Below are 24,513 nucleotides of genomic sequence, written 5' to 3' on the forward strand. Positions count from 1 at the left end.
TCATGCGCGCCGCTTTAAAACGTACCGGTGCACCACAAGGCGCCTTTGAGAATGTCAAGGCCGCGTAATCATTGATTTATTGTCCGGGTTCATTCTAAAAGACAGGGCGTACAAACACGGACGCATTGCATCTAAGTCACGGCACCACAAGACGCCGATTAACAGCTGAAGATGCACACGACAGCGGGAAAAGAAAAGAAGGCACGATAGATTATCTGCGCATGCTCGTGCGATCGTATATAGAAGCTGCATCAATCTGGCATGAGTGAGGATCTAACGGTGAGTGCATCGTGCACCATTCTTTACATGTTCATGTCTTTCAAGGTCTGTTTTTTTTCTATCGCTAATTGAAGCGTCACGTGGTAACATCGACCAATTCACTGCCAGATACTTAAAATTGTGTAGCTTGGGCTTCTGGTATCAACAGCAAGCTCCACAGCGCAGCACCTTCCATCTTGCCCTAACTATATACACGAGGTGCGTGCCTGCATGTATACTACATCGCTTTGTTAAGATGACGACGTCAAACGCGGAACGCAAGATGTCGCCAGTGGGAAGTTGTCACTGCAGGATCATTCCTTCACACCCTTTGATTAAACCTCCGTGCATCCCGTGTAAGACAATATAACGAAAGAACCACGGAAAGCAATTACGGGTGAGAATGCTTCCCCGGCATGCTGCTGATCATGATGATGAGCTGCGTCAGACACATGCGCTTTTTCCTGCCCTCGTTAAAACGACAGCCTAGCCCACCGCTTAGTATACAAGAAAGGCCACCATGTCTACTCTGTAACGACGTTTCTTCCTCGATTTTAACAGCTTCTTAGCAGCTTCTTAGGTGCGATGACAACGTTGGACCACAAAAGTCCCCCTTCTTCCGGCAATAGCAGCTAGACGCCGTGGAATCATAGGGGGAGAACTCGTGGACCAACGTCGTTTAGCTCCCCGTCAAGGCCGGATTGGACTGGCAGGTGGCATCCTCTGTTGATTATAGTACATCGCGTGATAAGACCACTGATGACCTGTTGTGATACAACCACTCTGCGGCTCTTTCCTTAGGTGTTATGAACACTCCCTTGGTAGCAGGAACATCCTGTGTATGTTGTGGCCAAATTATGAGGTAGCAGGTGTGCAGTTCCACCAACTGATTTGGTCCTGTGCTTGCTGTGGCCGCATTTCACCAACGCATTTCCTTATCTCCTCAGCGCTTCTGACTCTGTCTCTCCTCCACATGTTTTCCTTCTTATGTTCTTCGATGTTTGCCTTCTCTGCATGCCCTTCCAAAAGAGGACATCAAATGTGTATAGCGACAAAATTGGCTTTGGCAGACCTCACTGGAATGATACGTCTTGGAGTTCGCAGTGACAGGCACTGTCGCAACTAAACAGTTCTATTGACCCTGATTTTACAGAGGGCCGAGCTTTTAATTAGCGATTACTCATAATGCCGCCTTGGCATCGTCTTGAAAATTTCAAATGGGAGAAAAAGCGAAGAATCGTAACAAAAATTTGGCTCTGCTTCCAAATTTCTCCGTACGTGATGTTTTATGTATGGTTACACGAAGAATGACATGGTTTTTTTTTTTATTTCTCGCGGAATATATAGTGTGAGGTAAAGTTTACGGATGTGTATGCTGCTTAGAAACTTGGCCTAATCACGGACTTGTTTCTGTGTCACTTTCTTCGCGCACAGATGTTCGGAGACATGTCAAATCGCGCCCTCCACGCACAGTACCATCAACATGGGCTGGCAAGAGAGGTAGGGCTTCACCTCTGCAAGCACCGAAAGCGTATAACGGTGTTTTTCGCTTGAAAATTCTTGACGCTGCTGTGTACCCTTATTGCGTGAGTCTTCTCACGTACGTAATTTCATGCCGGGAGCAGTGCCAAGATGACGCTCGCTACAATTCGCCGCTTCAAAAACACTGGACACAATGAGCTTCCAGTTCCGTATACATATACCATTACATATATACGGGCCAAAGCCGAAGTTTGAGACAGTATATAACGTAAACGAGTTGCCAGAAGTGGGAGTCACGACAGGCGGGCGCCGAGCACCGGAGCTTTGGCATACGCTGCCCCTCGTGACGTCATTACGACAGAATGACGTCAAATTATACCACCACCCTGGATAAGCGTCATCGAGGTCACGCTTAAACAAAGGGTCTCGCGCTCGATTCCGCTGTGAGTCACTCCTAGCGCATCACTCACCCTTGTCCCGCGAGTTACCAACGCACTTGAGTTGTTAACCCTTTCGGCCCTGGCGGTGTCAATTGACACCACCGCGCGAATTTTCCCCTAGTATCTCGGAAACGTAACCAATACTGCTCATTCTTGGGGGCATAGTTTTTCAATGATCCCCACTACAATTGACACCAATATTGCGGCAGGTTTGTGGAGCTAGCCGCCACAAAGAAGAAGAATCGTGACCGAAGTCTTCCGTGAAGCGGAGGCGCGTAAGTTGAGGCGGGTAAGCGCCATTTTCGGGACGACGTATCAAAGCTGTTTCAGTGAGTATTAGGCTGAAAAGTAAGACGTTGGTTTCCATTTTGTGTGCACCATTGATTCGCAGAAAAAAAATAAGTCACTTTTTACAATTTCCAATCATAGAGCCCTAATTACCTGAATTGATGCCATGTTAATTAATCCGAAAATACTTGTACCAGTGGCTAAATTTTTTGTTTGTGGTCTTCTGAGGTCCTAACTACAAGAAAAACGCGCACAAAAAGTGTATCTGACCAAAACAAAAAATCCAGGGCTGAAAGGGTCAAGTATACGACCGCCATTAAAGCGGGAATAATAATGTACCTGGCCTAAATAACTAGCTCTAGATTTCAAATAGACTGCTCCGGCAACTTAGGACCTGTTTCGTTGAACTGTTCACCATAAACTATAGCTGATAGACAAAGTCATCAGTGTCAGTACCTTGAGAGAGATGCGCGTATGGAATCGAAAACTGATCATTAACAATGAACGCGCCTATAGAAACGACACATGGGATACCAACATCAGAATGCAGACTGTCTATCCTGTAGACGTCGAACAGACATCGCAGCAAACGACATCCTTACAACTTTTCATAAGCTATAGCTAAGTTTACTTGTTTGAAGTTGGAAAACACTGCACAACGTCCATGACAGGCCTGCGGGGCAGTGAATTCGTGCAACCGGGTCAGTTAAACTGGATACGCGCTCGAAAATTGTCGAAAAACAAAGCAAGCAATGCTGCCTCCTGAACAAGAAAGGCACGGTTTACGAATTCTACGTCCACTCGAGAACGGCATGCACTTGATTTTAATTAAACATGAGGCGTATACATCAGAGGTGTAACGCAAGATCACTGCTATAAATAAACACGCGGTTTGCGCATTGGGGGGGGGGGGGGGGGACACGCTGGAACTGCAGCCAGATCCCCCCCCCCCTTTTTGTATGCGTCATGCGTTTGTATACTCTATTACCAAGACGAACGATAAGGCAGGCAGCGCACCAGAAGCCGAGCACGTAGCCAAGTTTTCACACGCCAGTGGCCTCTCTCGCTTAATTCTGGGGCCAACAGCACGCGACGTGGGCGCGTCAGCGTCCAGTGATTATCTCGATGACGTCAGTCGTCCTTTTGTTCTTCTTCCGTCGTCGCGGAATGAGACGCGAGAAAGCGCGCCAACTTCGCCAGAACGGAAGGGCGAGCCTTTACAGACCTCGGCCGACCCGCGGCATAAGTCGCCATGGCATTCGCGATGCAATCACAGCGCGGTTGCAGCCGTGTACCGTGAAAGTGGTCCTTTTATATACCATAGAACATCTGCGCGCAAAAATGTATATGTACTAGCAATAATAATGATTAGCTTCGGACTTTTGGGTCCGAGAATCAGGGTTTGATTATGAGGAATGCTGTAGTGGAGAACTCTGCGAATTTCCCCTTCGTGCGATTCTTTAGCGTGCGCCTAAACGTAAGCCTACGGGCTTTGAGCATCTGTAGCCTCCACTAAAATGGGGCCGCCGGGGCCGGGACTCGATCCCGCGACCATAGAGTTTCCCACAATACTTACTAGAGGGAACTGTGGCGCTAGCGTCTACGGGAGTCGCAACGCACGGCGCTTCAGCGAGCATGGGAATTATGGGTAGTACACACATTTGTCTAAACTTCGTACTTCTGTCCTGCTTCTGGCTCCGTATGTGTTCGTGTGGCTTGGAGCTGTTTTTTCACGAAAACATAAATTAGCAAATGTTCACCGTTTGCGCTTCACAGCCTTATTCTTTTAAGCTTATTATTTTGAATCAAGTCCATAAGTCCAAAAGGGTTGAATCTTCGTTCAAAACAAAACCGTAACCAGTAATAAACGAAGCCGCAAGTACGATTCGCCGCCCGCAAGTACGAAGACTAGGCGAATGTGTGTACTACCCATCATTCCCATGGTCGCTGAACGATCGCAGCGCCAGAGTGCCCTCTAGTTAATTTTGGGAAACTCTATGCCCGCGACCTCTGGGCAAGCAATCGAGCAGAAGTACGCCAGGGCTAAAACATATACCAGCGTTTTTAGAAGCCGCGTACTGAATTGTCACAAACGAGTGTACCGTATAGGCGTGTGCGAGAGAGTGGATGAGGAATTAAGGAGGTCGTGTGAGCCCTAAACGTTTACTCAATCATAGCTGTACCACCAACTATCCCAGTAACTAACTCTGTTATTCTATATCTATCGTACGTAGACCACGGGCCCCTCTTTTCCCAGGGGAAAGTTTACCGCTGGTTTGTAGTGGCTTCTGGTCGAACCAGAGGTTAACCTGCTGGTTTACTGTTGGTTGTACTGGTTTCAGCAGTGTGCTTACTGGCCTTCCGCTGGTTCCAGCAGGTTGTCTAATGGTTTTTCGCTGGTCCCAGCCGGCTGCCTATTAACTGTACTGGTTCCAGCAAAGTGCTCAGTGGTTCTCTGCGCTGGTTCCAGCAGGATACCGAATTTCTCCTGGGTTTGTATAGCCAGTTCTGCACCACCAACTAGACCAGTGATCAACTCTTTTCGACACACCTCTCCCGTTATTGTTTGAAGTGTAAGGTTACGGTCGTGCAAGATTTTGGCAATAACAGTGGCATTTAACACCTGTTGTCGTTCCAGGAACTGTTTATACTTCCTGCCTTGGCTCCCGGAAAGCCAACGTCCAAATGGGGGTCATTGTGAGCACCACGTCATCACTCCGTTTTATTTATTGCTATACATTGTTAAGCATGTTGTCTTTCGAACTTTTTGTTTTTGTTTTTCGAAAGCACGAACCAGTGATCTAGTGCCTTATTCAGTTCACAGCAAAAGAAAGCCATAAGTGCACTGCTGGCGAAATTTAGTAAGAATAGGCCTTGATTTGTCGGCATATTCATGACAGATACACCTCTGTTCAAGATGGATTCCTGGCGCTGCCATTGCCCAGCTAAACCGTGAGAGCAAACAGGCTGCAGAGAGAGTATTCGTTGAACTTTCGATGAATCTACTTGTTTGTCTCGACGGTTCGACAAATCCGTTATCTACGAATCATGTTCAGCAAGTCCATGTTCATTTTAAGATACACCATCGCAGCACGGCGCGTCTCCCTGCGGCAATTTTGTGACGGAAATCTCTGTAGCATGTCCGCATACGCACTTGTTATGAGCATGCGGTGTGTTGATGTCGGGGCTTTCTATCGTGTTGATTGCACAACCACACAATTACTCACATACAAAACAGCGCCAATAACGAGGGACAAGAAAAGAAGGAGACAGACTGTCTGTCTCCTTCTTTTCTCGTCCCTCGTTATTGGCGCTGTTTTTGTATGTGAATCACGTCGTACCAACTCGCCCAAGCAACCACGTTACCCCACTATTACCACACGCCACTGAACTTTTAGGGACGAAGCTCCTTAGGGCGTGGGCTGTGCGTCCCCTGTAGCCTGTATGTAGCCACCTCTAGTTTAGTTCTTGCAGTGTTCACTAGATGGCGGTACCGTCCCCTGTATGTAGCCACCTCTAGTTTAGTTCTTGCAGTGTTCACTAGATGGCGGTACCGTCTCCTGTATGTAGCCACCTCTCGTTTAGTTCTTGTAGTGTTTACTAGATGGTGGTACTTGTAGCTGATGATGAAAAGATGCAAGATGTTATAAACTAGAAAGCGGTACTTGTAGTTGATGAACAACTTTTGAACCCCCCCCCCACCCTGAACCCCCCCCCCACCCGTCACCACTGTACATACACAGAGTGACTGAAATGCCGACGTCCATTAGACCACCGTGTTGGGCGAACAAGGGGAAGAATTCTTTTTGGCGCGAACGCACGCTCAATATGCTACAGATGGCTTTACTATGCGTCATATATGCTATACGTAATGTTTAACATGGATGGATACGCTATACAGCATACGACAGAATAGGACAGCATACGAAAAGCCCGGTTGCCGTTTGAAGTGCTCCGAACTTGAATTACGCGCCAATGGCGAAAATGCCGTTCCACTTCTTAACGCTCCAACACCCCCCCTCCCCCCTTTCTCTTTTTTGTAAGCGTTAGGTTTGGTATTTATTTTATTTGTTTATTCAGATACCTACAGCACCCAATGGGCATTACTGTAGGGGGAACGCAAAAAAAAAAAGAACATATTACAGCTGGTCTACAACATCAAAAGGTAACATAACAAGATCATCAATACGTTTAAGACTACAGGTTACGTAACACATGTACATACTGAACAGATCACTTGAAAACAATATATTGAGACAAACCAAGAACACTGCATTACAGTATTACTACAAAAAAGACATACAAAAGGCTAAAAAATTATGCATGCTGTGTAGAGTTCATGCTACACCTATTGGAACAATTAAGAATTCAGCAAAGGCACAGTCAATAGAACTGATTGATTTGTGGGGTTTAACGTCCCAAAACCACCATATGATTATGAGAGACGCCGTAGTGGAGGGCTTCGGAAATTTCGATCACCTGGGGTTCTTTCACGTGCACCCAAATCTGAGCACACGGCCCTACAGCATTATCGCCTCCATCGAAAATGCAGCCGCCGCAGCCGGGATTTGTCACCGCGACCTGCAGTTCAGTAGCCGAGTACCTTAGCCACCAGACCACCGTGGCGGGGCCAGTCAAGGGAACTGGTTGGCGACGAGACAATCTACTCCGGTAGACTATTTCAATCAAGGCATGTTCTTGGAAAAACGAATGCTTTTATACGTTAATCCCTTAATGAGGAGCCCCTAATTTAGCGAAGAGCCCTTCATTTTCTGTCTCTATAACACTCAACTTAGGGTTTCATTCCAGTGAGTCGACCAGCTCTCCTAGAACCTCTGTTAGCCGCAATTCAACACCATAATCACCGGGACGCGCAGCCACAATTAACGCTCAGCAGTGATTCGAGAGAAACTTAGTTCGTACGCAAATCTCTCGTGCATGTACACGCGTATCACAAGACCTTGTAACGTGCACTAGCCAGGAGGCTCACTGTGTGTCGGCTTCAAGGAAGAGTAGAGAACTAACGCTTACAACGTGCAACCATTACCCAACTTATACTGCTTTCGTGCTTGGCAGAACCCACTTGCACAACGACAACTATAAGGCCATGACAATGCGTATACTATAGGTTGTATACGTACGTGTGTCTTCGCGTGGCTGTTAAGTTTAGTTTGCACGAGCTGGCAGACGGCAATGTGAGCATTATTTCGTAGAACTAATCTCTTTCGCAAGTGAAACGAGCGAGGAAAAGAACACAGGCAGGAGATTATACCTTGCGAAAAGGCCGAGGAATTGTTTTCTGATTTTTTTTTTTCACTTGCCTTCTTTCCTACGTTTCGGCACAATCGAGGGGCATAAACACGTGCTGTCTTGGGCGCTTTCTTCTGGAATGCTCCCGGACCCACCCGCTACTTAAGAGCCGCTCTCGAGAGTTCGGGCTCGATTCCCGAACACGGCTAGGGTGTCTTGGTCTTACCTGCTAAGCCTTACTCGAGCGCCAGCGACAGCTATATAGTTGTCGCTGGCGCTCGATGCTTCAGTGCTTCAGTGCTATAGCACTGAAGCACTGATACTACGAGCTGGTGCCCAAGATGCTTCTACGTTATCAAAGCGCCCTTTCTTCCAGCGCACAGAGTAAACCAGTTTTTTTACCCTTAAGGGGGCTTGTCGTGTCAATAACTAACACCCTATAATAAGGGCGTATTGGCAAACTAAAACACTCTTGCCAGAGTTATAGAGATGGCAAAGCACCTTTAAGGGTGTGAACTGGTTTACAAAGCATGAATTGAGAGTGTTCAGTTCAGCAGCTGGCCTCTTGAACGAGAAAACGTGGAAGGATCAGCGCCGACAACATTGAAAAAGAACACCCGTTGCAAGTTAACTATACGGTTATAACGCTGTATCACGCAAGGCACAGCAAGCCTCTTAGCCTTCACACAAGCCCCCTACCGTCTCTTTAACGTGCAAGCCACAGCGAGTCGTCGCAGTTTGAGTAAATATTGCGGCATTGCATTACGGCGAGAATCTTTCGAAGGAAATTATAAGACACCCAAAAGTGACCGATTGCGTTTCTGTAATCGCTTGGTTACTTTCGTGGGACTGTGGGGGATCTCTGTAATCGATTACATCCTGAAGGAAGTAATCGTAACCGGTTACTTACTTTCTGCAACGTGTATACACGACGATCAGTTATAGCGCGAGAACAGAACGACGAGACAACACGGACACGAGCGCTCGTGTCCGTGTTGTCTCTTTGTCGTCGTTCTGTTCTCGCGCTATAACTATCGTCATGTCATACCAACTATAGCCCAAACTGCCACGCTTCTAAGTGTATATACACGAGTGCGGTAGAGCACCGTCGACGGTATGACGCAAGGAGGATTAAAGAAAAAAAAAATGCTGGAGTGGAAATGCTTGCGCAGAAGTGAAGCCGTTCCTCTGGCAAGATGGCGACTGTGGCGGCCATCTTACTAGGCCCTATCGGAAAAAAACGAATGGTGGGCATGGTGGAAACCACCACCCACCATTATAGTGGATTAATGTAGTGGGTGAATGGTGGGAAACGCCCACCATGGCGCATGGTGGGTATGGTGGGTGCTGCAGTGCCGGCAACACTTGAGCACGAAATGACGTCAGAATCACCGTGACGAGCTGCCACAAAAAATAAAAAAAGAATTCTATAAAAACGGTATAAGAAACACCTGTCCCGTAAAAAAAAAAAACAAGGCGCCCCGGAGGATCGAACGTGCAACCTGCGGATTCCCATTCGAAGACGCTAACCACTGCGCCACACCAACATGACGTTGACAGGGTGTTAAATACTTAGTTGCCATACAAACTTAAGGTTCAACTTAGTTATGTTTGTCGTGTACACAACATAGACAAGATCTACACCTGCTACTAAATATTGCACATTTATTAAACACAAGCAACTGCGGCCTGTAACGATTGCCACTATGTTAATGGCACTAGTGCTATTTTTTTTTTACAATTCACAACTTTAAGAAAAAAAAACAAGTGGACTGGGGAGCAGCAACAGTTTACCGGCGGGGTCTGCCAAGTTTAATATCTGTTTCGCGCTCGTTCTAAAGGGCGACATCTGTTCACGCTTTATGACGCTTCTAGGCTCATTCCACATATACGCCCGCCTAATTTATTTGATTAAGTATTGGGATGCTTTTCGCGCAATGTAGAGGGCGGTCGCGCCAGCGCAATGCTGTAGCTCTTTCGCTAAAGCAACAACTACATAATGGCTTGGCCAAAACGAATGCGGTGTGCCGGAAACATTACGCTATCATATTGGTTCACCAAGCACACGAATCGCCACGTCTGAGTTCTCGTACAAAAACTAGAGAAGTGCCGGCGAGTGTGACCGGCGGCTGTCGATGAGAAGACACTAAATTACGTTCTCTGGGAGTGCTTTAATCGCGTCGCATCGATGTTTGTTGCTTCTTGAGCGGACACCATACACAATGAAAAATGCTTCATTTATGTTAATTGATGTCATATGGCTGCGCTGTATTGTCATACTTAATCGTCGTAATCATGTATTCTGAAACCCGGAAGCACGGATAACACGATTGTACGGGCTCAGTCAGTAGGCCTAACCTTTGGTGGAAATCATGGTGGTAGAACATGTAGAGTACAGATCCCAGCTTTGTACACTATATAAATTGCACGCCATTATAAGCCCACCCATCATCTGCTTACTGCTTCCCAACATTATCGCGATGGTGGGCAGAGCTTCTCAGCTTGGTACACCATGTGGCCCACCATAACAAGCAGCACCCATCATCTGCTTAGTGCTTCCCAGCATTATCGCAATGGTGGGAAGAGTTTCTCAACTTGGTACACCATGTAGCCCACCATAATAAGCACCACCCACCATATGCTTAGGGCTTCCCAGCATTATCGCAATGGTGGGCAGACTGTCCCATTATTGCCCACTATCTAGCCTCTGCTTTCCACCATCATTTCCACTTTACCCATCATCTGTACACCATACCACCCAGTATGTCCCAGCATAACCACCATATTTTTTACTACGTCCCACCATAGCCATCATAATTTCCACCATTCCCACTATTATTTCCACCATGCCCACTATTATTTCCACTACTCCCACCATGTTTTCCAGTATCCACCATGGCAATTTTTCCAATAGGGGGGGGCATGATAAGTTATCGCCGTTCAGCGATTAAAAACGAAGCGTTTCCCTCGAACGCCCAACGAGTTTAATGTGGAAACTTTTTTCGGGTCACGTAAAGCTCCAAGTGCGTCTTACAGTTACTAGTTTTCCTTAGTGAGCCTCTACTTGGAGGCAAAGTTCTTTAAAGATTCAGTCATCCATACTCGTTTCTGCGTGTTATTTCGTCGGGAACACATATCCTTTAATATAGAACTAACGTAGCATTTACATAACATATCAAAGCCACTTGATCTCCAAGTGGGCACTGACAGAAAAGACCATATTTCCGCCATCTTGGCAGTGGCAAAAGCTGGCTTCACTTCTGCCGGCAGGGCATTGCGGGAGCTTCCGCTCCAGCAATTTTTTGTTTAATCCTCCTTAATATGACGTGAGTGCACTTCGATCGAACGCCATCTGCCGGAGATTTCCGGAGTCCACCGTCACGGCGTGTTAATACCGTCGGCCACGCTGTAGCAGTGGCTATAGGGTGCTGCGCTGCTGGTGGCCCGTAGGTCGCGGGTTCGATTCCCGCGGCGGTGGTCGCGTTTCGGTAGAGGCGAAATGAATAGAGGCCTCTCTGCACGCTGTGCGACGTGATTGCACGTTAAAGAACACCAGATTGTGGAAATTTTCGGAGACAACGGCGTTCCTCGTAATCATATCGTTCTTTGGGACTTAAAAAGCCTCAGATATCATTTTTTTATTATTATCCTAATCGTGCTGTGCTTTTGGCGCGTAGGAACTCGTTCATCATCATCGTCATCATCATCATCATCATCATCATTATTATTATTATTATTATTATTATTATTATTATTATTATTATTATTATTATTATTATTATTATTATTATTATTATTATTATTATTATTATTATTATTATTATTATTATTATTAGATGCATTTTACGCCTTATTTAGTGGTGTCAAGAAGACGTTCATACACGAAGCGTAGAGAGAGTGATATATTGTGTCCTTTCTGGATGCTGTATGGTGAGTCGTTTTATTGCTTGAACGCCGCATAAAAACAAAAGTCGCCTGTTTTTTTTTTTTTTTTCTGTCACTGCAGGTACCGTGATTAAACGGGTTTCTCCCCGTACTCACACGAGATCACTTCGTGTAACGAAGAAACAGGGGCCCAGAAGTTGTGAAAGATGCTATACGCTGAAATGTATACTCCTGCCCACAACCGTTTTCCTCGCTGCTGCAGCGAGTGCATAAGCAGCACCCGTACGAGGAGACGGGACGTACTTTGCGGGTACAAAAGAGCAGTGTATACGACTCTGGGCAGACATTTCGCTTAGCGGGTTTTTGACTGTTTGTACATGTCTATGGGTTTTTTTTTTGCGTTTGTCATTGCTGTTTTTGATACCACTAACTGCACTCTTGAAGCACATACGTGCGTATACACCAAGGGGTTCTGGGAAGAATCGAGGAAAAGACAGCGTCATGTATGGATAGGCATACTTTAGAGTTAGTTGGTACGGATTTATGGTACGCGTGAAGACACTGACACGAAATTACGACAATACAAACGCACGGAATCATCATCATCATCATCATCGGCCTGACTACGTCCACTGCAGGACAAAGGCCTCTCCCACGTTCCGCCAGTCAACTCGGCCCTGTGCTTTGCTGCCAATTCATACCCGCAAACTTCTTAATCTCATCTGCCCACCTAACCTTCTGTGTCCCCCTAACCCGCTTGCCTTCTCTATAGGAATCCAGTTAGTTACCCTTAATGACCAGCGATTATCCTGTCTACGCGCTACATGCCCGGCCCATGTCCATTTCCTCTTCTTGATTTCAACTATGATATCCTTAACCCCCGTCTGTTCCCTAATCCACTCTGCTCTCTTCTTGTCTCTTAGGTTACACCTACCATTTTCCTTTCCATTGCTCGCTGCGTCGTCCTCAATTTAAGCTGAACCCTCTTTGTAAGTCTCCAGGCTTCTGCTCCGTAGCTAAGTACCGGCAAGATACAGCTGTTATGTACCTTCCTCTTGAGGGATAGTGGCAATCTACCTGTCATTATGAACGCACGGAATGCTTCCACGTTAATATATAGTGTACACGCGCAGAGAATATACGCAGAAAGAGACAGCGCAACCGCAAGTCCTTGGTCCTTTTCAGTGTCCCCTAGTAACGTAGAAGCATTCAGTCAATCATTCACCGAGCGTTTGATGCATTTAGCTGGGTTAGTTAATGATAAACCGACCCAGCTAAATGCATTAACAAACGCTCACTTCGTAAAGTACACTTCGCCACCTTCTGTGTTCAGGAGGATCTTTGTAACTCCAGTGCGTGCGTGCATGCCCGCGTGTTTGTGTGTTTCACACGAAGATGGGCTCTTGAAGTTTAAAACGCTGGGAACCAACATTTACAAGCTTGCCAAAACTTTGACTCCCAGCGCGACAATTTCCGCTCGACAATTTCTCGTGAAGGATAAATTATAGGTGGTTTGTAACCATGGCGTAACCACTTAGGATGCGGATCCCCCCCTCCAAATGATTTTCGGATAATGCCCTAATTCAAGCGGATGCACGGATAAACGCAAAGTATGGGCCCCTCCCTCTTCCCGAAAGAATATTCCTGGCTACGCTCCTAGTTTGCAATGTTGTGTTCATGGAGTAGATGCATGCAGATGAAAACGACACACTCGGAGTGTTTCGCAGTCAGGAAAAAAATACAACCTCCGAAGTTTCCAACGTCTATTCAGGATGACTGCCAGTTGGGCGTGTTGGTAATGGTTCATGATGAGACAAGCGCAAAAAATAGACACACTCAGAGAGGTGCAGTACTGATTGCGTGAATGTGTTTTCGTCTAGCAATGTAACACCGCACATGGCAAAGAAAATGGAACCTGTGATTAAGTTCCTGTCTGCTAGTAAGCGCTTGTCTGTGTCCTCTCTGAGTGTGTGTATTTTTTGCGCTTGTCTCATCATGAACGTCTATTCGGAGCGTTGGAAATGGCGTTGGTCGCTAGTTCAAACTCTACGACTTCAGCAGAAGTACTTTTTTTTTTGTCTCACAACTGCGATACTCTCGAATATGAGACGTATACGTGCATGAGAATCATTTTTATATATTCTTTCGACATATATACATTAACCATCGTCAGTTGCCCCACCGCGGTGGTCTAGTGGCTAAGGTACTCGGCTGCTGACCCGCAGGTCTCGGGATCGCATCTCGGCTGCGGCGGCTGCATTTCCGATGGAGGCGGAAATGCTGTAGGCCCGTGTGCTCAGATTTGGGCGCACGCTATAGAACCCCAGGTGGTCGAAATTTCCGGAGCCCTCCACTACGGCGTCTCTCATAATCATATGGTGGTTTTGGGGACGTTAAACACCACATATCAATTAATCAATCAAAACCATCGCTAGTTGTATATACTAGATTTTTTCGCTCTAGAAAAACGGGCTGCCCATTTCGAACATATATATACTAAACTAATTTGGCAAGTCACACTGCGCATACCGCGTTATCATATCACGCACAACCTCTTAGCGACACAAAGTAACGCTTGCAAGCTGCGCATCATTCACACATTTGTTGATATCGTGTCGGCATTGCCTTCTATACTCGACCTTTGAGCACCTCCAGAGTAGATCAAACCGGCGTTGTATGTCTCGAATGTGAATGTGTATGAGGACACAGAGAACAATTAGAGTCGAAGACAGGCGCGGTGCGATAACGCCGACGGCGAAGGAAGCAAACGGAACAATAAGATAAGGCAACGAGGAAGGAAACGATCTAGACGAGCGACCACTCCCACGGATGCAAGGCTCGACGCGGGGCGCAACCTTCTTGCGTGTTTCCCATGCACGTGTGGGATTTACCTTGCGCGCACGAGTGTCTGCAGCTCGCGCCCAAGGCTCATTCCGACGGCCTTGACCAAGTGCTTACACTGGGCCGTCGATGTTTCGAAGCTTTACCACTTTATAAATAAATAAAAAGAAAGAAAGCGACTGTGCAATGTCAGTTGTGTTATTCGGGTCAAAGAATGTGTCTCAAACGCAGATTATCTCGCAGTACGCTAGAACTAAAAAATATTTGATTGTTTACCGGGATTTCACTAATTAAATTTTGCACTAGATATCATATACGGCACACGCTCCAGTGCATCAAACTTAGCTGTGTACTTCCAGACGGAACGAGTTACGATAAAACTGTTTTCGAGATAACGTGAGTGCTTCTGAAGTTTTCACGAAGTGCATTGATGTTGCAGTTACCTTCAAGGTCGAATGTATGAAGAGAAATTTTGTTGAACAAGTAAACAGAAGGAGGATGAATTTTCGCCATAATTTTGACACGTCTCGTGTGCAACTTGAAGCTTGCTTAAAAGCTCGTTCAAAGTAATAATAATAATAATAATAATAATAATAATAATAATAATAATAATAATAATAATAATAATAATAATTGATTTTGTTGTGGTTTAACGCCTCAAAACCACCCTATATATGTTTATAAGACACGCCATAGTATAGAGGGCTCCAGAAATTTCGACCACCTGGGCTTTTTTAACGCGCCCACGATGCACGTCGAACTCCAAACAGATTGCGACACGTATTACACAGGGACGACCCACTGCTCTTCCGTAGTTGAGTACAAAGTATATTCGAAATCGTAAAACTCTTTTTTCTAAATACAAATTCAAGAACTCAGGCTTCTAGAATTATCGCGTCCATCGCAAATGTATCGTTCCAAGCGGATCGACCCAATATTTCACTCTTCGTTTTACCCAGACATATGCAAAGACAGATATATGTTAAAACTGCGGTGCTATAGAGCTACTCCATGGTAGAGCCGCTCTGGAAAACATAGTAGGTGAAGGTCGAGGGATAACAAACAATACCGAATATGTGGCTAACAGTGATCGACTCACAGTGCTGCGTAGGTGTTGCAAAACTATGCCACTGAATATCAAGTTAGGGCAGTCCAGCAGGCAGAGGAAGTCGCCAGTATACTCAACAGCGACTGGCCATCACATACATAGGCGGGACCTTTTATTTGTCGCACAAACTAGCAACACCTTTTAATAAAGTTATTTGAATGTAGAAGAAGGTGGAGCTTGCGAGAACGCTTGCTTGATTTCAAACACTTGTGATATGCACTAAAGAATAGTTAGTTGAATAGTTGATTATTTGAATTATGTTAGCCATTCCATTATGTATCGTTAGCTTGTATATCCGACCCCGCCTCTCCCGTCTTTTATAGCTCTTTCAAATGTAATTTTTTCTTAAAATTACAAAACGATGGAGTTCGATGTCAGCCTTCTTTTGGTGAGGATGATGACAGTTGATGAATTCAACACGAAATATGTTAACACTCTTTATCTCCACAACTGTCGCTTTCCTGCTTAGCTCTCAGATTTCACACCTACTACAGTTATTTTTGTCGTTTTCATTTTTTTTGCACGCCAACGAATCCTATTTGAAAGCGTACTTCTATTGCATTGTCCCAACGCAAGTTGTTGACTTTATGTAATATTTCTAGCCTGTAATTATTTACGTTACTTATCTGATAAAATAACTACCTTAACCTAATGATTGAGAAAAAGAAAGGCTAGCACATTGTCCCTTTTTGTGCATAGAAAAAAAAACCGTATCTTTCTACAACCATGTTTTTGGGTAGTGCCTCTTACTTGTTCCATACGTATTTTATCTACTTTCCACCTTCCAATCACCGAGCGTGAATAAGAGAAGGTTATATTTATTGTGGTCGTTCGAATATAACGTATACATCGTGTTAAAGGGAAACTGAAAATTTATATACATATATACGATCCGCGATTATGGATGGACGGACGGACGAACAGACAGACAGACAGACAGACAGACAGACAGACAGACAGACAGACAGACAGACAGACAGACAGACAAACAGACAGACAGACAGACAGACAGACAGACAGACAGACAGACAGACAGACAGACAGACAGACAGACAGACAGACAGACAGACAGACAGATAGATAGATAGATAGATAGATAGATAGATAGATAGATAGATAGATAGATAGATAGATAGATAGATAGATAGATAGATAGATAGATAGATAGATAGATAGATAGATAGATAGATAGATAGATAGATAGATAGATAGATAGATAGATAGATAGATAGACGGACGGACGGACGGACGGACGGACGGACGGACGGACGGACGGACGGACAGACAGACAGACAGACAGACAGACAGACAGACAGACAGACAGACAGACAGACAGACAGACAGACAGACGGATGGATGATCCACAATTTACCGATAACCCCCCCCCCCCTCCCGAAGCTTTGCCCCACTCATCATCATTGACTCCGTGGATATGCTGTGACTTTTTTTTTTCTTTACATCAGCTTGATGCACATCCTTCCAGACGTGATCACCCCACGTTGTATTCTCGCCCAACGATTCCCGCAAGTGCACACCGATGCGAAAATTTCCTCGTCTCTTTATTCGTGCTTCTGGGACACTTTTGTTTCAGCGCCAAGAAGTGTAAACAAGTCCGCCTATTATTGTCTCGCTTACGCGCGTAAGTCGGTGCTTTTTTTTGTTCTTTGTTTTGTTTTTCAGCTTCCTCTGTACACACAGTGTTAGGCACAACCGCTTAACTTTTTTTTTCCTTTCTAAATAAAGCATCAAACCCGCAAACTCGCCCCCGAGTCGCCAGTCGTATACGTGGTCAACCGCGTGTGTGCATCGCGCCAGCATTCGTGCGGTGCACGCCAGTGGCTCGGCTTCCTCGTCACATTTGCGTCGTCACTTGAGACTACGTTGCCTCTGATAACGCTCAGCTATGTACACTCCATGTCAAGGACAGCTTGCTTCGCTACTAAACGGAGACGCATTACCACCAGAGAAAGAGAGGAGGAGATGTGGGACATGCCGAGCCCCTTGATTCGTCGCTTGTCACGCGATATGCGAAAGCGACCGAACAATGTGCTGGGCTCGCCGTACGCCAAATGCGTCTCATTGTGGACCTGAGATACCTCACTGTTGACATCGTGGACATCCGTGCCTCTTTTTTTTTTTTTTCGTCCAATTCCACCATCTTGTCAGCTCTATACGCGTCGCTCGGACGGACGATCTCGTTGTGGGCACGAGATGACTCATCGTGCATGCTTGCCGCCATTTTGTCAAACTCCGCCATCTTGTTCAATGCTTGGAAGGGGCTCGCTATTTCAGCCCCGGCGAGTGACTCAATACAGAATACGACATCATGGCTGTTTATGACGGTGTTCGTGTGCAGCATGGAACCTGGAAGCCCATGGTGTATGTAAGATGAACCGGACGGACGCGACGTACCGTGATTCAGATTGGCCTTGCAAGCAAGAGTTATTTCAGGTGTGTCGTCATGACGATACGCTCAAGGGAGCTCTCACAGCGGCGAGCGATAAGTATCGGCAGCGGGGTGCACAAAGAACGCTTACCCCCGAACCATGCTAAGGTCCCTAGATGAAACAAGTTTCCTTTCATCTAGGGACCTTAAACCATGCCACACAAGAGCGCCACGTTCTTCCAATCAATGCAACACTGGTATGTGCCCCAAAGACAAACGCCTTCCGCTACCCATTTAGGCAACTAGCGTGTTAAAAATTCAGTAGTGGCTTTAGTGCTCAGGAAGGAATGTGTATACTAAGACAAGCGAAAATGACGTCAGCACGGCGCAGTGTTTTCTTAAATACTTGCTGGTCGAACCAGAAACTATGGTTGAACCAACGAAGCAGCGGCTGCGGTCACATGAATCCTACGTTCGCATGAATGCGGCCCTTACATGAGCCCGTAAGACCGACTTGACCATCGACTGGGTCACCATTTTAAGTGGCGATGCTTCTTGCAGACTTCTCGGCCTCAAGGGGTGAATTTCGTTACGTTTCATAAGCTGGTCAGCAGATTCATTGATGTATCGAGGGAACACCTCTTTTCTGAACTTATCGTGGGGGTGGGCCTCACAGCGTCACCTCCTCGCTTCAGTCTCTTTTTTTTTGGGGGGGGGAGGGGGGAGGCAACAGCCGATAGGACAATACCGGGCCACACAAGGAACCTTTGCTCTAGAGGTGTATATACCAGCTGTGTCCCCTAAAGAACTCTAGCTCTAATAGCACCGAAAAAAGGTATTACCACTCAACGCAAGTTGTATCTTTTGGATGAGAACAATGAGGACCTCAGTGAGTGTCATCACCCGAGGACACAACTACGGCGTACGCAAGGATAACGAGTGACATCCCAATGTGACAGAAAACGCGTCCTGCGAATGAGCAACTCGAAACACTATGAGAGCAGCCAGCTGCAGCAATTTCTTGATTACAGGGTGGCAATTCTTTGCGACCTGACAGGCCTGAAAGGACAGTCGGTCGTTGAAAAAAGAGGTCACCGAGGTGTCAAGCGCGTTCGTGGCGTTGAATGGTGTGACATTGTAGACACGTCGTCAACCCTGAAGGTTTTTGGCACCTATAGCAGAGTCCCTGAAATTTTCACTTTCAAACAGCATTCATACGTAGAGAAGTATTCGTGTCTTGATTGTGCCTTCTTTTGTGCAACTGAAGACAAAGCCTTTTTAATGGTTTCGCATGACGGGCAGCGCCTCCGCGTCCGATGTCAACTAAATTATACTTCGGGCAACAAGTCGTGGGTGACTAAATTGACTGAATTACGGCTTAGAAATGCATCACTGTAACTGGAATTTTATAAGGACTTCTTTTACGGTCACATGTTGATGTCCCGGTTGTGAAATCTAAATGAAGCGTTTGTATCAATGGTGGTGGTGATGCGCTTCATTTCTCGTATCAGAAATGCCCGCCTATTCTCCTTAAAAAGAATTTTTTAGGGGCGTTTCGTTTCTACTGACTTTTTGTTTCAGCCAGTAAGGCTTCTACGAAGGAGAAGTAGGATGTACCGTATACGGAAACTTTCTGATCCAGGAAACCCAACAAGTGCCGAAATTGTGTTTCCTGCGGCGGTATATTTTATTTGATATGCTTCGAAGGAGTTCTGTTTTATCACCGTTGCACGAGCGCTAGGTCACACACGCTACGAAGAACTCCAATTATGACGCATCAATAATTATGATATATATATTAATGATTACGCACTTCACATCAGTACAGATTAATAAATATAACGATACCCGACTCTTTTTATATCCCCTCCTTGTCACAAATTGAATATTTTTATTCAAAATGATGAAGTGAATGATGTCTGAATAAAATGAGCTCAGTTGACGGGATCCATATAATCTCACTAAAGCGCGCGTACAAACTTTTCTTTTTTTTTCTAAGTCATCATCACACACCACTCTGAAAACCCGTGCAATGCGCAGGCTAGCTTGATTGTAGCCTGTAACTGCGAAGCGCATGTATTTCAACAGTGGTTCAAAGAGTTGCAGTAATTAGACCTTCCGCCTTACAGGCGCGGGGTCGCCCCCTCTAAAATCTCCGGTAATAACACGCGCGAAATATATGACACAACTAATGTGCTAGAGCAAAAACTTGGAATGCAAGCGTTCACCAAGATGAGCGAAGGTTTCCAGAAAGTTGGCGAATATAGGGCTATGATATTATCACCCTAGGCACACTGTTAAAGCCACAGGGGGTGGAAGATGGGTGGGGGGCTCCAGCCTTCCACAATTTCCACCTGCCCCCCCCCCCCCCTTTGCCCCCTCCCTTCCCCAAAGCAAACATAGTCAAAGCATGACGCATATGGTCTCAGCCTCCCTGTCCCCTGAATGAACTCATTTCTCGTTGGTACCCCCCCCCCCCCTGCCCCGGTAAAAATATCTTGGCGCCAATCATGAATGCCTTCGAATTTCATGCTGATCAATATTACTCTATTTCTTTGCTTTGTTTCTTTCCCATATTCGCTGGCACTCCATGCGCACACATTTCTGGTATCGTTAGTGGGATACACAGCTGGAAGTTAGCGCTCTTTATACACTCTCGTTTCTGTCGTTCTCCTTTCCACATTTTCACGCTGATACATTATTTACAATGAATCGACTAGAACCACGAACAACCAATGCGGCACAGTATTCCTTCCTCTGACGGAAGACTCAGTCGTGCTATTCTGTTCGTGTTAGCCGGAAGGTCTGAGTTGTAATACCGCCGGCGGGCTCCGTAACCGAGACGTCCGCTTCGATGTCGAGGGCGGGCCACATCCGGCGTTTTGAGGCGGCCGCGGAGCGTGACAATGGGGGCTCCATTGTCAACCGATCAAGGCGAACGAAGACGAACGTTGGATCAGACGCGAAGAGACGTGTACGTGCACGCCTGCTGCCCGGTGGTTCGGACAGCCTTCTTTTGCCGTCGCCAGGGGCACGGGCGTTGCCTCGATACAGCGACTTGTTGTACAGCGAGAACTCACTAATTGTAGATGGGCGTGCTGTGGTAAGCTACAGGGGAATGGTCTACTTGTTGTACGGCGACATTCAGCAAAGACAGCCATACCTTTTAGGATGACTGCCAGTTGGGCGTGTTGGTAAAGGTTCATGATGAGACAAGCGCAAAAATACACACACTCAGAGAGGACACAGACAAGCGCTTGTCTGTGTCCTCTCTGAGTGTGTGTATTTTTGCGCTTGTCTAACCATGAACAGCCATACCTGCTGTGGCAAGGCTATGGAAACCATGATTGATTCATATGTGGGGTTTAACGTCCCAAAACTGCCATATGATTATGAGAGACGCCGTAGTGGAGGGCTCCGGAAATTTCGACCACCTGGGGTTCTTTAACGTGCACCCAAACCTGAGCACGCGGGCCTACAGCATTTTCGCCTCCATAGAAAACGCAGCCGCCGCAGCCGGGATTCGATCCCACGATCTGCGGGTCAGCAGCAGAGTACCTTAGCCACTAGACCACCGCGGTGGGGCTATGGAAACCATAGAACATGTCTTAAATGAATGCGAAGGCACTAGCCTACATGATGGGACCAAATTGCAAAGTGAAAAGCCTCAGCGGTAGAGAGACCAGTAAAAGACGATTGGAGCAATGGTTGTGGAAGAGTACAGGGCGACCAAGAAATACTGCAACTCAAAAAAAACTGAACTTCAATAAATAAATAGGGTGAGCCGCTTTTAATTTGATTCAAGACGACCCTCAATTCTTTTGCGGAACTCAAATTTCAGTTCTACAATATTCGTGGCACACTGAGCTTTCTTACAGGTGTCAAGACTCTACCGGCAAGCTTTCGAAATTCAGCGAGAAGTCCGTACCATTCCTTTTTTCAGGGCACGTTTGGGCAATTCGTTGAACTTCCGCTCCGGTGCCGGTCGAGAATGTCGCCTATATCACTGCCGAAACCAACGTTACGAGTAACGTTGGCCAAAACCGTCTGACGACGCGACGGAATGGAGTATGCTACAATCCAAACATCTTTGCTATCACTCGCTGTATGAACTACCTTCTGTGGGCGATGAATGTGGGACGAAAATCATGAGAGACTTCTGACGGAACTCCAAGGACAGAGGAAATACCAGTTATTCACCAAAAAAGAACAATGAACACAATTTGAATGACGCTCCCTGCTAAAAGATGCGAACATACTAGAACATAGAAAAAAAAACTCAATGTGTGTTACGCAGAATTTTTGGTCATTCCGTGTGGTGAAAGGAGTGACGGGACAATAGTAAATAGCGCGGAAATCAAGGTCAAGGTTGAGCGATCAATCAATGAGGAGGCCTTCCATACAAGCATAATTTGGATTCGTGTGTACAAGGCACTAGGCCGAACTAAAGAAAAATTTTAGCTCGGGGGCGAACAGGTCACCACCCCGCTGTAAGTGAGACACATGACTGTAAAACAGTCAGTACCCTTAAGGGTGCTTTGCGAACCTATAATTAACACGCTACAATAAAGGTGTCTTGGTTTGTTAAAACTCTGTTAACGTAGGGTGTTACAGACAATCAAAGTGGTTTACAATGCACGCACATTATCCATTCATATAGCGCACCCTGTCGATCTATTGGGGTCCTTTAATAAATAGATTAAGAAAATCGTCTTTTCTCAATGACTGGTTCATGTCCGCTGGTGTGTTGAAATAATTAGTTCCTTGTAAACTCTATTTTACTAATGAGAACGTTTGAACTAATTGAAATTAACGAGCTCTTTAAGAATTTCGTGAAAGTTGTCCCGATTTAAATAGATTCATTTGCAACGTCGGCGAAGAAATCTCCACACTCGAACGTCTTAACTAAAGTGCTCGCAAATACAGAGTGATTGGAGTGGAAACATTCAATCCAGTTCAATCAAATTGTATACTACTGGAACATTTGTTTTTTTTTTATGGTTCCAAAAGACAGTGACGAGGTAACGTGTTCAGTCCACTCGTAATTAGAACAAAATAGGCGGAGGGACGTCGGAGAAGTTCTATGCATAAAAAGGTTAAGCTCCTCCAATCCACCATGAAATTTTTTGAAAGGGTACTTCCAGTCTTTACATATCCCTGTCACCAGTATCAGAAAATGCCAGTGCTCTTACAGTTGCGTTACTAACGTGTCGCCAGATACAGCGCATTTGATGGACAAGTCCTGTATTAGAAGGGGTCTTGCTTCTAATTGTGTATCGCAGTTGATACTCTATATACATTTCGTTCCTATAGCGAAGCAGAGCCCCAATCACTTTTGTGCCATAAAGCCTGAACTAACAAACCTTTAGCGAGCTGTATGACCATAACATATACGTCTCAGTGGTTGACGGGGCTTTACCGCCACGCAACTTAGTGGAGGCCTGCAATAAACGCTGCAGTGAAAAGGTCGAAAACATTTTTCGGCATCCCCAAGTAATGTCATCCTAATTATTCATTAAGTAAGTTATAGCGCACGTAGTAAAAAAAAATGAAGATGTCCATGTGAACGCACAGATGAATGTAAGCTATCTCCCAACTGATTTATTTAGGCGAAACTTATCTCCCCCTCCCCATTTCCATTTCTTTAGTGTTTGCCTATTAGACTAGAATTAAACCTTCAACACCAAGATTAGTGGTCATAAGTAAATGTGTGCGAATATTCGAAACTTCGAACAGCTCGATTTTCGATGCAACTGTCGAGGCAACTTTAGCATTCAAGATATTCGAACATGAGACTTCATAACAAGTAGTAACATCAGAACAAAGAATTACGTACTTATGGTAAATTTTGCGAAACTCGACGCACATACAGACAGATTGCTTGAAATCGAGAATGTCAAGTACATGTCTAATTTAAGCGGTAATTTTAGATGACATTGCGTGATAGGAAAGAAAATGGGATAGACACTTACTAAATGTTTTTGTTCCTTTTCTTTTGAGGTGGACGTCAATCAGCGTCTGATGATGGCTCTGATGGCGAAGCAACAACGAAACCTAAAAAAAGCAATAGCACAAAGCCACGAAATTTCGAAGCGTTGCCGTCGACTTTCCATGTATCTCGGTGCAGACGTCACCATGCAAGAAATCGACTGCTTTGCATGTTCCCGGAATTGCACGTCCCAACAGTGCACAGGAGGTGTCAATGACTCATATAACCACGCAAGATATTGATAATAGCTCAGGCAACCAGAGGATAACGGGAATGGTCACAACACGGAATATCGAGCAACATATTCGCGCATGGCGGGTCTCTCAAAATAGCCGGGAGCTCGAGCGTCGTCTGTATACCCGGTCGTCTGCGTTTTTCTCTGAGCAGACGAAACAGTCGTCCTTATAATAGCAGACGACATTCGCGCTTTCTCTCTCTCTCTCAATGGCGTCGGCCAATGAGAGAGCACCCTTGAGAGGCCTTTTGTGTTTAGAGCGTGCGCAGTTATGTCGTCTGAATGTATTACCAAGTGCACTACGGCATTTTTCCCCTTCCGCGGTGGTTTTGTCAACTTCGTAACAACTTC

At 45.8% G+C, this 24,513-nt stretch overlaps 1 protein-coding gene across 1 annotated transcript in view; it reads right to left on the reverse strand.

Annotated features, from left to right (window-relative positions):
- The window catches only part of LOC119179275 (diacylglycerol lipase-beta-like), a 53,192-nt gene extending 29,143 nt beyond the window's left edge, over nt 1–24,049 (reverse strand). Inside the window, exon 1 of the mRNA XM_037430342.2 lies at nt 23,911–24,049. The gene's annotated coding sequence lies outside the window, so the exon portion shown is untranslated. The remainder of the gene's footprint in view (nt 1–23,910) is intronic.
- Between the last annotated feature and the right edge of the window lie 464 nt (nt 24,050–24,513).

This window comes from Rhipicephalus microplus, chromosome 7 (genome assembly GCF_043290135.1).
Source record: "Rhipicephalus microplus isolate Deutch F79 chromosome 7, USDA_Rmic, whole genome shotgun sequence".
Taxonomy (NCBI): Eukaryota; Metazoa; Arthropoda; class Arachnida; order Ixodida; family Ixodidae; genus Rhipicephalus; species Rhipicephalus microplus.